The 17,090-nt window shown below is 46.2% G+C and overlaps 1 protein-coding gene across 3 annotated transcripts in view; it reads left to right on the top strand.

Annotated features, from left to right (window-relative positions):
* Window positions 1-17,090, top strand: part of LOC135252819 (guanine nucleotide-binding protein G(I)/G(S)/G(O) subunit gamma-7) — a 73,016-nt gene that overhangs the window by 6,563 nt on the left and 49,363 nt on the right. For 2 of the 3 annotated variants that reach the window (XM_064331364.1, XM_064331365.1), the window contains exon 2: window positions 2,989-3,047. The exons of the other annotated variant lie outside the window; for it this stretch is intronic. The gene's annotated coding sequence lies outside the window, so the exon portion shown is untranslated. The remainder of the gene's footprint in view (window positions 1-2,988; window positions 3,048-17,090) is intronic. 3 annotated transcript variants of the gene reach the window in all.

Here is a 17,090-nt window from a genome sequence, read left to right as displayed (position 1 = left end):
TCCTTTTTGTGCTCTGATTTCATTCAGCTTCTCTGCGCTTTGACCCGAAGAGTCCTTCAGTAGATGAGTATCTATGGTCAGCAGGAGAAGAGTATCTATGACGCAGCATGAGAAGAGTATCTATGGTGTAGCAGGAGAAGAGTATCTATGGTGCAGCAGGAAAAGAGTATCTGTGGTGTAGCAGGAGATGAGCATCTATGGTGTAGCAGGAGAGGAGTATCTATGATTCAGCTCAGAGGGTCTGGTGCCTGGGACCTGGATTTCTACATTGCTGACAGTAGCTGCAGGATGAATTCTGCCAGTTCAGTGGTCCCAGTCTCAGAGAAATTTATATTCCCAAAGCTGCAGAGGGGCTTTACCTTCAGTATGTTAAGCCTTGTGAGGGTGGATTGTTGGCTGGCCGTACTGGTTAGACGGTTGAGGAAACTTGGTTGGCTTACGCCCATACATCTTGCCAATGATTTGCCAAGCGATTACAAAATGGTGCCGTTTATTTTTAAAAGTAGTTCTACTTTATTCACAGTGAATGTTTTGTTCACCGTGCTTCAATATTTTATTTCAGACTGGTTTCAAAATCAGTTTATTCAGCGATCCATTTGTTAATTACTAATGTGGGTAAAACTGCATTCTAATGGTTGAACATGACATTCATATCTTCTAAAGTTTTTATTTTAAGTAATGACAGAACAGTTGCAGATTTGAGTATTCTGCTTTGAAGACGATAAGCACCAACTTCGAGATAAGTTTGTTTGTATTCTTTACATTTGCCTGATTTAACTGTACCTGGCCTTATTGTCTGACCTGGCAGTGTGATCTCTTATTCTCAGTTGTGTTCTCATGAATTTTTTGCTTTCTAAGTTTAGGCTTGAAGCTGATCTGTGAAAAGCTTCCAGACAGCTGCTCTATCCCCCTTGAATGGGCCTACGTGCTGCATATTACTAGCATGCTTTCCTTCTCTGTACTAGTTTGTGCTGTTCTCTAGAGTGCATGTTGAACAATACGTTATATATCTCATTAACTGACACTCCCGGAAACGGTAAACATTTTAAGTTACTGAAGACTTATTTTAGGAAGGTCATTTACAGTGTGGAGGTTATTATTTTTTTACCTTCTGTGACCTTAAAACACAGTCATAACAACAATCTGTAAGCCAGTCAGATTTGCAGATGATTGTGCTTGAGCACTACCCTATGTTCTGCTTTTTCAATTTGTCATACAAATACTCAGCCTCTGATTTTCATTATCTTGTCTATAGAGAAGAGCCAAATTTCTTATTTAGTGCAGGTTTCAGGAGGAATGAAGGATCGAGTATTGTATTGTGAAAAAGATGCAATGCAAAGTTTCTGCAGTTAGTTGATAGCTTGATGGCAATTTGCCGCTGTATATGCAATAGTGCAATTTTGAATTTTGTTAGAAAACCTGACCAAAGAGGGTTCTGTTTTTTTTTTTTTCTGGAGCTTGCCCCAGTTGTTGTGTGTGGTTTTTTCCGCACATTTGGGAATTCATAAATGCAAGTTTTACGTTTCCGAAGAGCATGGGGATTTGAATTTCCATCACATTTTTGTACGCAAAGATGATTCATAATGAAAGCTCATGGCTGCTGTAACCATGCACATTCGCATTCCCATAATGCAATTCAGTTTACTCTTAGTGCCCCCCTAGAGAGCGTCGGACGTCGGCGACCTCATGGATTTTTTCGTGTTGCCATGGCGCTCTGTGACACTGAGATACGCAGTGAGGAGAAAGGTGCTGCGTAGAGGAAGGGGCTGCTGACTCTTCCTTCCCTCACAGTTCTGAAGATCAGCGCACGTCACATAAATATGTATGAAGCCGTTTCATTCCTGTATGGAGAATCTGCGAAGGGGCCATTTTATTTACGTCTCTGTGCATCGAAGAGAAAAGGGCTCACACACGAGCCTTTCGCTGACGTTTTTGTGCTCTGTCAGACTGCTTCAACAGATCCCTATTTCATCCCAAGGCCTTCAAGGGACCCAAGTGTAATTACTGGTAGACTTGAGCAGAGAGCTAATTACTGTCATAAATCACTTACCTTTTCAGTGGCCATGCCAGTAATTAAGCAGGATTCTTTACTGCTGCTCGTACGCTGCGCATTCTGCTGCGTGTGAATGCGGCGGAGGGGCTTGAGCAGCTGATCTCTCTCCATGTTCAGGCCGCTAAACTGCACTGGGAAAGGGTGTGTCCGCTGTAAATTGCTGATGTGTTGTTTGTGTTTGGCTGAATGTTCTTCTCACACAATTGAGAATGCATTAGCTGGTAAAGTTCTAATGAAATGCAGTGAGACTTTGAGCTCCCAGCATAATGCAGATACTGTTCTGCCTCCCTTAGTTTGATGCCTTGTATGGCTCGTGCTCTTCAGCCACGGAGGTTCCATTAGAAATGAGTTCTTGCCATACTGTGATGGCTGCAGCGATAAAGCACCAATGTCAAATGCAAGCTAGGGTGATGTCTTATCTTTAGGGACTCAACTTCATGAATCAACCTTTAGCTGTTAATGCTTTTTTCTCCTATCTGAAGAACAGCATAGTGCACCAGTAATGTGATTTTGAATGTAGAATATTGGATCACGGAAACCAGGCGCCTCCTGGTGGCAGTAAAGGGCACAGCCTTTGAGCGTGGAAATCAGCTGCATTCAATCCCACAGATGTTCAGTGTTAAAAGTGTATGTCTGCACACATTCTTTTTTCTTTGCTTGCTGCTATCTACTGTAACTGTATTTTTATGTTTGTTAATGTGTAATATTGCATCAGTCCTTCCCCGTTCTATGTCCACAGGGACCTGTATCAAGTCCTCTTTGTTACAAATTGACTGGTAAAAAGGCAGTATCTTTACCTATATCAAGGGGTTATTAGCTAAATATAGTTGCTCCACCTGTCAAAAATTGAATGAGTCGGATTGAGGGTGTGATTTAATAGGCAATTTCTACGTTTTCCGTACTGATCATTGGTTGAACTTGTCTGTGTTCTGCAGAGGGGAAAACAGTGGGTGAGCAATCGGAGCAGACTCCACGGCCATCTGTCGTCTCCCAGGTAAGAACAACTGCCTTTTATTCTTTTTTGTCGTGTTCTTACCAGGGTTCTCATACTCTTCTGGGACCACGCTAAGGGAAGCAGTGTAGTACATTACATGACACTTGAAGGCATTTAGCAGACGCTCTCATCCAAAGCGACTTACACAACTTTTGCATTTTTTATATAGTATCCATTTATGTGGCTGGATGTATACTGAAGCAATTTAGGTTAAGATCCTTGCCCAAGGGTACCACAGCAGTGTACTAGTTGAGAATCGAACCTGCAGCCTTTCAGATACAAGCCCAGTTCCTGAACTGCTACACTACCCTGCCACACTAAAGTCGTGCTGCAGAGGCAGACCAATCGAGATTTCAGAATTCCTCCCCCACATGTGAACTCTGATCAAAGAGGTCAGCACTCTGATGTGAAAGAAAAGCAAACAGAGGAGGGCAGGTCACTCAAGTAGGTCGTAGTGTAGCATAAAATGAATTCCCTGCAAAATAGATCAAACTGTTCACAGCCTGAGTCCTTGCCTCTATCTTTGCCCTTGTAGAACGGTCTGAAGGGTGTGGCGATACTTTATCTCCGTTCGGACGGGGTTGGTATGCACTCCTTGTGTAGCACAATCCTGACTCAGCCTGGATTGGTCCATTTATCGGTTGTTTACCCACTATACAGTTTGTTCCTCTGCTGTGTTATTGGCCCTGACAGAAGTGTCTGTGTGCGCAGTTCTGCCGGGAAACTTGTTTTCATACGTGACCCTCTGGCATCTGTGTCTGTTGTTTCAAATTAAGTACATGGCAGCCTCTCAGTGTACTCTGGTCTTTGGTCCGGATTATTACGTGGTGAGTTTCTTCTCTCTGTTTTTATCTGCCCGGTTTGATGGGCAAGGGGAGGGTCTTTCTCGAAGCAGGATTGTTGAGTTAGGTGGATAACTTTTCTGAGTGAAACCCAGAAACCCCTTTTTACTTCAGTCCATGTTCCAAATTTTTTTAGAGTTCTGGGTTTTACTGCAGTTATTCAGCTAAATTAAATAATCCTGCTTTCTGAAACAGGACCCAGATCACAGCTATTGGCCTATCCCCTTGTTCCAGTATCATTTGTTCCGCTCTGCGGCAGCAGGGCGCCTTGTAACCCCTCCCACCCGCCCAAAGGGATCACAGAGCTTCTCCACCCTAGCTCCCCAGTGGTGGAACGAACTCCCCGTCCCTCTCCGAACCTCCCCCTCACTATCCATCTTCCGCCGTGGCCTGAAGACTCATCTCTTCAGACTATACCTAGACTAACCACCACCACGCTGTATAATTTAAATAAATAAAAAATAAAATAAAAAAAACCTTTTTCCTGTCACTTGTTACATGTTGCCCCATCCCTGCACTTCTTGGTAATTTGTATTTGTCCTAATACTGTAGCTTATTCTTCTGCCTAGTTGGCTTTGCAGATGTTAGACCAGAATAGTGTTCATTGTTCTCGGCTAGAAATAGCTGTACAAAATAAGTAATTGTACCTTACTGAACCCGTGTTCAGCAGTTGTCTACGACCATGAAATGCACTTTTTTGTACGTCACTTTGGATAAAAGCGTCTGCCAAATGAAGGTAATGTAATGCAATGTTTAGTACACATGAAGTCACCCAGTCACTCCTTTTTAATCTGCTAAACCACTGGAGCTGCTGGCTGAGGACAATTTAGCTCCAATGTTTTACACGATTATAGGCTGGCTATGGCCTAGTCAGCTAGAAAACTTTCAAATTTCAACCAAATCTAGCCACATTTTTACCGAACATCTATAGCCAGGCTGTATCCCGAGTAAAACCTAAATTTAAGCTAATGTAAATTTAGCTAATGTAGTCCATTTGTGTTAAAACATCTCTCAACCTAGATTCCCACCCTTCTAGACATCTAGATTCTGTCTTGATTTGGGCTTGTGCTCACTGCGTATGGACCAATCAGGAACCATTAACACCACTGTATAAAAACTTGCAATGCCTTCAAATACAGTTCACCGCGGTGCTATATTGTGACCACATGAGGGCGCCATTGCCTTTCTTGGGGCATACTGGCCTTAAATTCGGTAGCACTGATTTTTTAATGTAATGATTAGTGCAGTGGAATACATCTCTTGCATGTCTCATTACTTTGTGTTTTAAGGTTGAATGTTTGATTGAATGAATGTTGATTGATTAATTTATTGAAATCTATACGCCATTAAAAAAGTTGTTTGGCTCAAGAAATTAATGGTTTTGAATGATTCCTTGTGAAAGAATGAGACTCACGCACTTGATGTGATGCTCCAAAGTTAAAGATTTTATCCAGCAACATCTTGGCGGTACCAAGCCTTCATCAGAACAAAAAAATCAGACATTTAAATTATTCCTTTCCAAAATTCACCACATTTTATATGGTACATCATATTATTGTTGGTGCACACTTTATTTGAATTGGGCCTGCAGCTGACATTACACTGTCATAAGCATGGCACAATGTATGTAATGACCACTCATAACAGCATATTACAGATGGCAATAGATGTCATTGCACTGACATGATGTGTACCGCGATCACTTTGTAACAGTTATTTTCAAATCAGCTTAGTAAAAATTTGCCGCATGCATTATGACAGTAATAATGACACTTGTCACAAGCTGAAATCTGAGCCATTTTGGCTGTTAAAGACAGGTGGTACGTCATGATTATGGAAGTGTTATGTAGGCTTTATGGTGTAGAGTTCAAGTAAATTCTTGCCTTTATTTACACCAGATCAGATGCTTATGCTTTCCAGGTGATTGTTAAGTTTTATCGGGTGCCGTAACAGCTCAGGTGGCACAACACGGCTAGTCTGCTGGCTGTGCCGCGAAGAGTTCTCCGCCGCTCTAATTGCGTTGTGTACATTCTGCACCGTCCGCGAGCCGGAGCCCAAATCTGCTTTCTGCGTGTGAGCCAAAGACACGGACGGCTTGTCCTCTGCGGCATCTTGATTTAATCTGCCTCTCGGCACACCGTGTTACGTTACCTACCCCTCTCTGGAAGCCATTAAACGCCGGAGCAGTCTGTGCTCGGAACGATAAGGAAGAAGTCGGGAGGTCTCCAGGATTGAATAAGAACTGTCGTGTGCGCGTGGCCTCCTTGAAAGGGAGAACTTCGCGCCTCCCGCTTTCTGAGCGCGCCACATCCTCCGGCGCAGCGAATTCACAGGTATAGGTGAGGACGCGAAAGACGTCAGAGGCCGGCCAGCGCGCTTCGTAGCCGTGTCCCGCACAAAAACATCTCTTTTGTGCGTCCTCGGGTCTTGCCGACAAAAACATGTGCGTGACCCGAAGACGTATGAAAGGCAACGGGAACAACAAGGCTCGAGTGGTGTATATTTGGACTTTTTTCGTGACCGTGGCTAATTTGAGAACCCATCAAAGCTAAATTTGAAGTAGCGGACAATAATGGTTCGGACATTGCTTTCCCCTGTAGTCATACTTATTTCGGTAATGAGCATAATGGCGTCACATTTGTGAAAGGATCCGTAGCTGCTTTTTACGCTCGTTTCCTGTCTTATCTCCTTGATTATTTTTTCACACAGTGTCAATAAGAATCTGTAAGAATGAGCCTAATGTGTTCTGTTTCACCCCATAAGGCTGTAGCCTACACACTGAAGTGTCTATTGAATCCGGAGATGGAAGGGTAGGGTTCTCTTTTTAAGGCTGTAAGCAGAGCCCAAATTTTATGCAGCTCTCAGTCACAGACGTGATTAGTGGGTCTGGTTTGTTTGCTGGTGTGATGTGTTGATTCATTAGCCGGCAGCTGTCGGAGGGGGAAACAGGAGGACCGGGCAGCCGTTTCAGCGAGGGAGAGGAGGACTGTGGGAGTGAGGGAAAGGTGGTGCATTGTGTTTGGCCCGTGTGATCCCTTCGCTGTCATAATAGGGGGGTTCACATTTTCACGGCGGCTTCAAAACAACGAGGACACCTGGACAAGTCTCTTCATTTCCTCTGCGTTAGCTCCCTCGGTGGGTGTGGCCATTGTGTAAATTGACTCACCGCGGACCTCATTGTGAACGGGAAACAAAAGGCTTGAGAGCTTTGGCAACGGGGAGTAATTAACTCCAGCACCAAATTTATGGAAATCTCCATGAACCCCACTGCCCTCCCCCCCATCTTCTGCAGGTGCCTGTGCCTCTCTGTTCCAACTGTTTGTGTGTGTGAGTCAGGGCTTGGTCATAGGGAGAGGTGTGATGGGAGAGTCCACAGGTGGAGGGAGTGTCATTGGGGGTTGTTTCCCCAATGCAAATCAGAAACCTGCGACTAATACATTTAATCACATGTGTTAAAATATATCAAGTCAGCTTTACTACTAGCCATGGGTGGGTAGAAATGGAAACACATTTTTCATATTCCTCTCTCTCTCTCATGTACTAATTTAACACTAATTATTGTCCAGCACTGCCAGAGGTAAGAAACCCCTTATTTAAAGGTTTCTGAGGTAGTGCACAGGATGAAAAGTAGACTAATTCTTACTACCAGTGTGTGTAAAATTCTAGGCCACACGCTGTCAGAATGACACAAAAGAACTCAAAAAGTTAATGGGCTACCAGACTGCTGTTGTATATGAATATTACTGACGCTTTGAATACATGCAGTATGTAGTGCATGCAGTAAAGAACTAAAGATATGTGCATGGGAATTGCTGCCTGGTTTTAATGGTTAAATTCACAGCAGAGTACGGTTTCTCCACAATTGCAACACGACAAGCCTTTGTAATTTGGCATATACTGTATATTTCTTTGGTGAGTGCACTAAAAACTGGCAGGAGATTTTGCAAATGGAGTCCATTAAGTGTTCTTTTGAATTTATTAAAGCCAGTATTGAGCATGTGCCTTATTTCTGCATGCACATTTATAACCTTTTAAGAGCAGTTGTAGACCTTCTTTTTGGACGTTGCGTCTTGTCCTTGTGAATATGAACAGTGTCAATAAATTTTAGCAGTCGTCTCAACAGCTGCAAAAATTGTACTCGTGGCGACAACACAAAATCAACATCATACACAGAATTTTTATTGCTATAATCTGTCTAGTAGAGTGTTTTAATGCACTTTGTGGCTCATTAAGTAGGTTTTAATGAACATGGAAGAAAAACAAACCTGTGCTTTAGTGTATTTGCTTACTTTGTCTGTAACTTTGTCCTTTCTGCCAGTTTATTATCCATTTGTAGATGACAGATTAATATTAAAGCAAAACATTTTACATGCATGACTGCTTATATAGGGGCGACATAGCTCAGGAGGTAAGACCGATTGTCTGGCAGTCGGAGGGTTGCTGGTTCAAACCCCGCCCTGGGCGTGGCGAAGTGTCCTTGAGCAAGACACCTAACCCCTAACTGCTCTGGCGAATGAGAGGCATCAATTGTAAAGCGCTTTGGATAAAAGCACTATATAAATGCAGTCCATTTACCATTTACCATATAGAGCTTTTGCCATGAATGACATTAAGTATGAAATGCTGCAAAGGCACATATAGTGGGGGAGCACTGCTATAAAATAAGTTGCAGGCTGGTGTAGCACAATCTTTACACTGTACGTCACAATCAAATGTCATTATGACTTTTTGCTGTAGCGCCCAGCTTCATGTTCCTCTGCGTAATTGTGCCTGAGCCATGATGGTCCGGGTGTGGATGGTCGCGGGTATCGCTTTGCCGTGGAGATTCCTGGCTGCTGTCTCTCTGAGAGCTAAGTTCATGGGCTTTGGCTCAGACAGGGTGTGTGACGCAGCTGAAGATAAGCTGCCGCTGTCTGATGTGCTGCCCGTCCTGCGAGCCTGTCCCTGCGAAGACTGACGCGTGGAAAAAAAGGTGAAAGATCTGAATGTGCCGCCTGCCCGTGTTCGGTTCTGCAAGTTTCCCCGGAGCCGTTTTGTCAGCATTTTCAGCGTGATATTTCCCGACTTAATTTCTGCGTACACTGGCCGTTCGCTTGCAGCTGGAGCGAACTGGCTTTGTGCCGGTAAGAGCAGGTTTTGCATCTGCATCGTGTAGATGGACAGGAACAGTCCGGTTCAGCAGTCCGGTCCCAGCTACGTTTTCGTAGTAATGTCTGCACTGGCCTTTCCCCCTGACGCTTGGGCAGTCCCCTGGGATTTGACCTCATAAAATGGAGCTCCCGTCCTGACCTTTGTCGGGGAGTGACGTAGGGAGACACCGCAATAACAGAACTGTGAGGGAGAGACCCGTTGGAGAATAAACAGTCCAGTTTACCCCCTTCTCCTTATCTTTCTCATTTCCTGCCTGTCATATACGTGCATGTTCACACGCAAAAAGTTTCACTAACATACGTACGGAGATCCATATTGTTGGAGCCTTTTAACATGCATCTCAGAAACTGCAGAATCACAAGCACACTCATGCATGCATGCAGACAGGCACGCACTCTGATTGGACTCCTCTCTTCTCTGTATACAGGCCTGCTTTTTAAATTGTGAGGGCCCTTGTGCATCGAGCTGATAACTGGAGGCTGGACAGCCCGCTTGTTCTTTGGATTCATCAGATGTGCTTGGTGATGTCATTCAGGACAGACATATTCCTTTCATCCACATTGTCCCAATAGGCCCTTTCACTGAGCTGGGGTGGAAAGAACTAAATGACAGAGAGAAAGAACTAAACACTCTGGAACAGTGCTGGTTATAAAAAGAGCTATGTTTGTCCTTTTATTTTGAATACAAGCTGAAGCTGACTAATTACCTTGAGTTACCACTAGTACAGCATTAGCCCTTGTGATTCTATTCATGTAAGTGAACATGTTTTTTTTTTGTTGTTGTTAAATAATAAAGGGTTCCCATTCAGGCAACTTTCCTTATTTATCCAAATGATTTCCTCCCCCCCCACAAAACCTGGAAGTGAAGAATTTGGTGAAGCACATGTACACCTGGCTTCAGTAAAGAAGAGTATTTTGCTTTACGTGGTATCTCCACTTTATGTAGGCCGATATGCATCATTGTAAAGGCTTGTTGGGATTTCCAGTTGGCTCAGGGATACCTAACATGTTTTGGGAATTCTGCCTATAAAATTTAATGTAATCCTTCTCGTCATCTGTTGGAGTCGTGTGGCCTCCTTTGCTGGTCTCATCTGTAGAATCACACGTTTTTCTCCCAGCATTTCAAACGTTTTTTGTGTTTAATTTTTCTCTGAACCATTTGCAGCACTAAAGATATTGGTACCAAAATGTTTGTGCTTCTGTATTAATGTAAAATAGCGCCTCAGGGATCAACGGCCATTTTGTATTGTGTCTTACATCACGCACTTCAGGGTTCTGCTGCTGTTCCTGTCCATGCTGATGCTAGGAGGTGTCAGTGTCCAAATGAAACAATGCCTTCTAATGTTTTAGTGGCACAATTGGGGCTGCCCTGCTCCTGGAGAGCAACTGGCCTTTGTTTGGCGCTGAATAGCAGTATTGTGCACTGGTGCACAGCCCCTGGAAAATGTGGCCGTATTTCCACCGGCTCTGGGGCGTGCGCTGTTCGACACATCTGTGTTTAAGCAGAGAGTCGTATTGCTTCACTTCGCGGCGCGAATAACGTCTTCGAGCCAGAGAGAGGGAGATGCCCTTTGCGTCATCCATACAATGCGCCATTGTGCTCTCCCTCCCCGCGACGGTGATTATTCACGGTCATCCTGACCCGTTGGAGGCCGAGTGACGTGGAGCAATCCCATGCCGCTGCATGGAAGCCTAAGTCTTGATTAGCGGCAGCTGTTGAGAGAACACGTGGACGTGCCCCCTTCTGTGGATCTGCTACCTGCGCTCTTTGCAGCTTGTATAAAGCACTGAGGCCAGCCCCCGTCCCCCCCCCGTCCCAGGCCCTCTGCACACCGGGCCCTGTACGGGCGGTTCCTTTGACGTGAGGTGTGTTCGTTCTTCATCGAGCTGGAGCAGACGTGAGACCCGAAGCGGACTGCGCACGTGTGCGGAGCGGGGAAACGGCCGTGCAGCCTGCGCGCGGGCCTCCCCAGCCCCGAAGCCGGCCATGGGAATCTGGGGCAAAGGTTTTGTTGTGCTTCGTTGCTGTGTACTGGCTGTACGCTCTGGTGGCCCCAGTTCTGAGGCAGTAAATCTGCAGGTCATACGCCACGGTGGGAGGGGCTTGTCAGCTCCCCAACTGTTTCTCCAGTACTTTGCCCTTTCCCAGTAACTCGGCAGGCTCCCTCCCCCCCCCGCCCTTCCCCTGTAAAGTTCTGATGCAATGCTGTGCTTTTCAGGCTGACTTCCCCCTGTTCCCGAAGGGGCACTCCGTGTCCTGTCCTTCCTCTCTAATTCCCGCTCCCTGGAGCCGCCTTCACAGGCGCTTTGGCGACCGTTGGGAAAATGTTTGCAGACAGTCAGCGGCTCTGCAGAAGGGGTCACATGTTGACCTCCCTGTCATCCGGCCCTTATGACCGCCTGTGAGTGCCGTCAGTGTCAATTTCTGCGTGCTGAGAAGTGCTGCTGTACGGCGTCATTCAGAGTTCTCATGCACACACGGACCTACACACATACATATCCACACACACATACACCTACTCACGTACATATGCACACACACACACATACACGTACTGTACGTACACGCGCGCCTACTCACATACATATGCACACACACACACATACACGTACTGTACGTACACGCGCGCCTACTCACATACATATGCACGCACACAAACACACCTACACACATACATATCCACACACACATACATCTACTCACATACATATGCACATACACACACATACACGTACTGTACGTACACGCGCACCTACTCACATACATATGCACGCACACACACACACACACACACACACACACACCTACTCGCATACATACACATGTGCACACGCACACACACCTACACACATACATATCCACACACATACACCTACTCACATACATATGCACACACACATACACCTACTCGCATACATATGCACACACACACACACATACTGTACGTACACGCACACCTACTCACATACATATGCACGCACACACACACACACACGCACACACACCTACACACATACATATCCACACACACATACACCTACTCACATACATATGCACACATACACGTACTGTACGTACACGCACACCTACTCACATACATATGCATGCACGCACGCACACACACCTACACACATACATATCCACACACACATACATCTACTCACATACATATGCACATACACACACATACACGTACTGTACGTACACGCACACCTACTCACATACATATGCATGCATGCACGCACGCACACGCACGCACCCACACACACACACACACACCTACTCTCATACATACACATGTACGCACGCACACACACACCTACTCACATACATATCCACACACACACACACGCCTACTCACATACATATCCACACACACACACACACACACACCTACTCACATACATATCCACACACACACGCATACACCTACTCACATACGTACGCATGCACGCACGCACGCACACCTGGACTAGTTCTAGTCATTGAGAGTAACAGAGCTGTGAGTCAGGTGCCCTGTACCACCTGCCCACTCTCTGCTGTGTTGCTGGCGAGCACATTGCATGCAGTTTCCATTAAACCAGAGCCTGGCCGTTAATACGTTAAGTGTTGTTTTGCAGTGTTTATTATAACTGTTAGTAATCTGGCTTTGTAGAATAAAATAGTTTTGGCTCACAGTGTAGTTGACCTGGGCTGATAATAACTGTCGGTCTCCTTTGCAATGACTGATTAAAGCAGACTGCGGGGCAGGTTGACTGGCAGCGTCACGCATTCCACTTAAAAGCTGTGCGTTGTCAGCCCACTCCATTGAAGTGCAGTATCTGTAGACGGCATGACACAGCAGTGTGAATCTGTGACAGTATGCGCGAATGTACGTAAGTAAAGAGCGTTTGCATAGCGGACAATTAACTGTCACATTGGCACACACAGACTTTGTTTGTGAATTCTGATCTGTGTGTCCAGGATGGGCAAAACTGTCCCATTCTTTTGCATTCTGTGAACATACGTACTTGTGAAATTGCATTATGCCTTTTACAGTATGTAAAAGAATATATCAGTTATTTCATTTGAATGAAAACATGTCCTGACATTTAAGGGATTGTTTGGATTGACAGTGACTAGTAGCTACCATTCGACCCCTATAGATTTGTTTAGCTATTCTTTTTGACAGATAAATGGACGAATACTCCGGGTGCATTTTGAGTGACTACGTATGGCTGCAGTTCCCTGACTTTTTTTGCATAAGCTGACCTTTTTGATGTTTCTCTCACTGATGTCTGTGTGTTCGTCAGCATTTCTGTGCCTGTATTCTAAGTAACTTAAGGAGTTGTGAACTAGATTTCCTCTTGGAAGGACAATGAAGTAAAATCTGAAATGTCTGTTTCAGGTTTTGGTTTTGCTCTTCCAGCTTTCACCAATCACACAATGGTCCTGTAACGTAAGTGACCACCACCTGAAATGGCAGACATGTATTTGGAGCGTAGAGGAGAGCAATGAAATTTGTAATGACTAAATAACAACCGGCTTTTCCCTGCAGTCTTGTGAAGGATGTAGTGTTGCCCTGTGGCTGTAGCTGAAAATGACATTTTTTCTGTCAGAAGACCAACAGCTGTTCTTTGTAACACTATGAAACTCCCCCTTTTTTTGCTTTCTGTGTCCTTCTGGTGTATGTGTGTGTGTCTGCACACACCTTTTTTGATGAGTAATAAAATAGTTTCTCAAAATTTCTGTGCGTGTGCAACACTTGCTAATCACTTACTGTACATCTGGAAGAGTGGAAGCAGTAACATGACTAATCAGAACCTGGGCGGTTCCCTAGGTCCGCACTGCGCTGACCCTCAATCGCGTGTGGAAAAAACAATACAGACGTGCTGCAGCTCACTTGGCTGACATTTCAGATGGCTCGATGCCAAAAGTCACAGGCTTAGAAAAACAGGAAAATAAAAATGATGCTCAATAGCACATAATTCATCAATAGCTGAATATTGCCGCGTTTACATTGTGTGCCTGACCACAAAAAAGGCGTGTTTTTTTTCATTTTCCATCTCCCCTTGGCTCGTACTGACTATTGTAAAGCTGTTGATGAGCACCAGCCCAGCGTCCACATTACTACTGCCCCCCCCAACTCCCTCCCTCCACAAAGGAGCCCTCAGTATAGGGACCCTCACTGGATAAAGTTCCCCACAGGGTGGCTGTGCGTTCTCTGCTAGGCTAAAACCACAGGGACTGACATTAAGGGAAGAAGTGAGTGTTGCACACACAACACCTCCTTCCCAGCAATGCCCCCCCTCTACTTCCACCCCCCTGGAAGAATCCTGAGAGTCTTCTCCAAACCAAGTCCCTGCTAAAGCCTTCAGTCTAATTCCCAGAGACTTTCTTTGGGGAAAAAACGCGGCGTTCTTAGGAACATGTGGTCTGTTCCCAGGAATGCAGTTCTGTTCTGTTGGACACCAGTCCAGCCGTGTTTCCAGATTAGCATTTTTATCTTGTGGAGAAAGTTTATAAGGGAAACTCTGAGGCTCTTGTCTGTCTGTTTAGAGAACCACAACTGCTGCCGTGGTGTTTGAACGGGCTTTGTTGGGACTCGTGCCATGGAAATCACTGTCTCCACAGCTTTCTGAGAAAAGCGATTCGCATCAAATCTTTTTTCTTTTTTTTTTTGCCACTTACGAATCATATTTCCCGAACACGTCTCCTGTCTGTTCTGGCCCCACGATGGTGGAATGACCTCCCCGTGGAGATCAGAACAGCTGAGACTGACCACTGCGCGACTGAAGACTCACCTCTTCAGGCTGTACCTCTCCCCATCCCTCCCTACCCCCCTGTAAATGACTGTAAGCTTAGGGTTGTAACTAGGCAGCTGTTTTGTAGGTGACTTAGTTAATGCACCTGTCTTAACTACTGCTTGTATTTTTGCATCGACTGCGTTGTTGCTGTTCTCGTTTGTGTTAGTGTTAAACAGTTTAACCTTCAGGGTCCAAGTTGAACTATGCGGTTGTTCCCTGCACTTGGACCGGTACTTCTCTCTAGGGTTTTCGTCATACTTGTTCCTGGTTATGGTTATACACTTTGTTGTACGTCGCTCTGGATGAGAGCGTCTGCCAAATGCCTGTAATGTAATGTAATGTAATATATTAGACGTTACCTCAGTTTTATCATCATGAGGTACTGGTCTCAGCACAAAGTATTCACAACACCCTTTACTAAAGGATGTGTTAACGGTCTGTACACAGTAACTGTGTAAGCTATTGCAGAAGAGGTTCTGGCTGTGCTCTTCAGCTGTGTGTACAGTCCTGTGTTTGCGTCCCTGTGTAAATAAAGCGCGGTTTGAGAGGTAGGCCTGGGGTTCAGCGTCAGTAGGTGCTGTGCCTCCGGGTCTGTGCGTCTGCGCTGATCTTTGCCTCTTTTCCCTGGACCCCCGCCAGCGTCAACATGCCCAACTCTGGCCGGCTGCCAGGTGACCCCTCGTGACGCCCGAACAATTTGCGGAGAGGGGCCAGAAAACAGAGGGGTGGTCTTGGAAAAACCTCATTCGGCATTTCGACCTTATTTTTCCCCCACGTAGGAAAAACGTCCCCTCCCTTGACCCCGCCCCTCGCACCTCGGCCCCTCCAAAGGAAGCGGAGCCCCGCCCCACCTCGTTTGTGACGGCCCCCTCGGCGCTTCTTGTTTTTTGGGCGTGCCGATGTGGTGGGTAAAGCGCTTTGCAGCCCATTCGATTCTCTGCCACTGGGGAACTCCACCCGGAAAAGTGACGGCAGACCCCAGCCTGCTCATTGTGTGTGTGTGTGTGTGTGTGTGTGTGTGTGTGTGTGTGTGTGCATGTGTGTGTCTGCATGTGTGTGTGTGTGTGTGCGCACGCGCACGCTTGTGTGTGTGTGTGTGTGTCTGTGTCTGCATGTGTGTGCGTGCGCGCACGTGTGTGTGTGTGTGTATGTGTGTTTGTGCACATGTGCACGTGTGCGTATGTGTGTGTGTCTGTGTCTGCATGAGTGTGTGTGTGTGTGTGTGTGTGTGTGTGTGTGCTGTGTCTGTGTCTGCATGTGTGTGTGTGTGTGTCTGTGTCTGCATGTGTGTGTGTGTGTGTGTGTGTCTGTGTCTGCGTGTGTGTGTGTGTGTGTGTGTGTGTGTGTGTGCACGTGTGTGTGTATGTGTATGTGTGTTTGTGCACGTGCACGTGTGCGTATGTGTGTGTGTCTGTGTCTGCATGAGTGTGTGTGTGTGTGTGTGTTAATGGAAACCCTGCTACACATACAACTGCTTCCAGGGAGCGCTACTGTAATAACAACAACCTCACTTTTGTTTTCTTTTGCTGAGGTCCTGCGAGAACAGCTGGCTCATAAATGGACAGATCAGGTGCTGATGGACAGATGTGTCGCTAAGCCCCAGAATATGAGCCACTTACGGCTTCAGAATACTTTCCATCCCAGCATGCACTTTTCTGCTCTTACCTCGCTGCACGTATTGTTGTGGAAATGGCTAGATGCACGTGTGCTCAAAGCCCCGGGGTCTCTTGTGTAGTTCTGTTCGCCCCTATAACAGGCCCAGCTTGTTTCTCAGTAAATGGCTGTCCTTGTGTTTCGCCTTGGTTAGGGTAAGAAGCCCCCCCTTGTTTTGTAACCGTGCGTGAACATGACCTGACAAACAAGGCAATGTCCCCGTTCCAGTGACACAAACGCAGCTGCCATCACAACAGCCCCCGCCCCCCCCCCCCGCCCCTCGCCCGCCTCCCCCAGCCCACTGAGCGATATCTCCCATCTTCTCTGTGATCCTGCGATGACGGAATCAATGCCCCTCAGCGAGCAGCGAACTGCATGTACTGTACTGCGCTGATGGGAGAGTGACATCAACGGCTGGAGCTCTCCCCCGCCCCCACCTATGCCTGAATATTCAACCCCCCCACCACCGACACCCTCATCCGAACAGTCTGCCTTCCGATTGGCTCCGCGCGATGACTCTCCTCCCTGCCGATTGGCCGATATCCTCATCTGCTCATGGGCGCAGCCTATGGCGCGGCCGTACTGCACATCGCGAGTGCAGCGACTCTGCC

This window comes from Anguilla rostrata, chromosome 4 (assembly GCF_018555375.3).
Source record: "Anguilla rostrata isolate EN2019 chromosome 4, ASM1855537v3, whole genome shotgun sequence".
Taxonomy (NCBI): domain Eukaryota; kingdom Metazoa; phylum Chordata; class Actinopteri; order Anguilliformes; family Anguillidae; genus Anguilla; species Anguilla rostrata.
The sequence above is the reverse complement of the archived record's forward strand: the minus strand, read 5'-3'. Positions and strand labels throughout refer to the sequence as shown.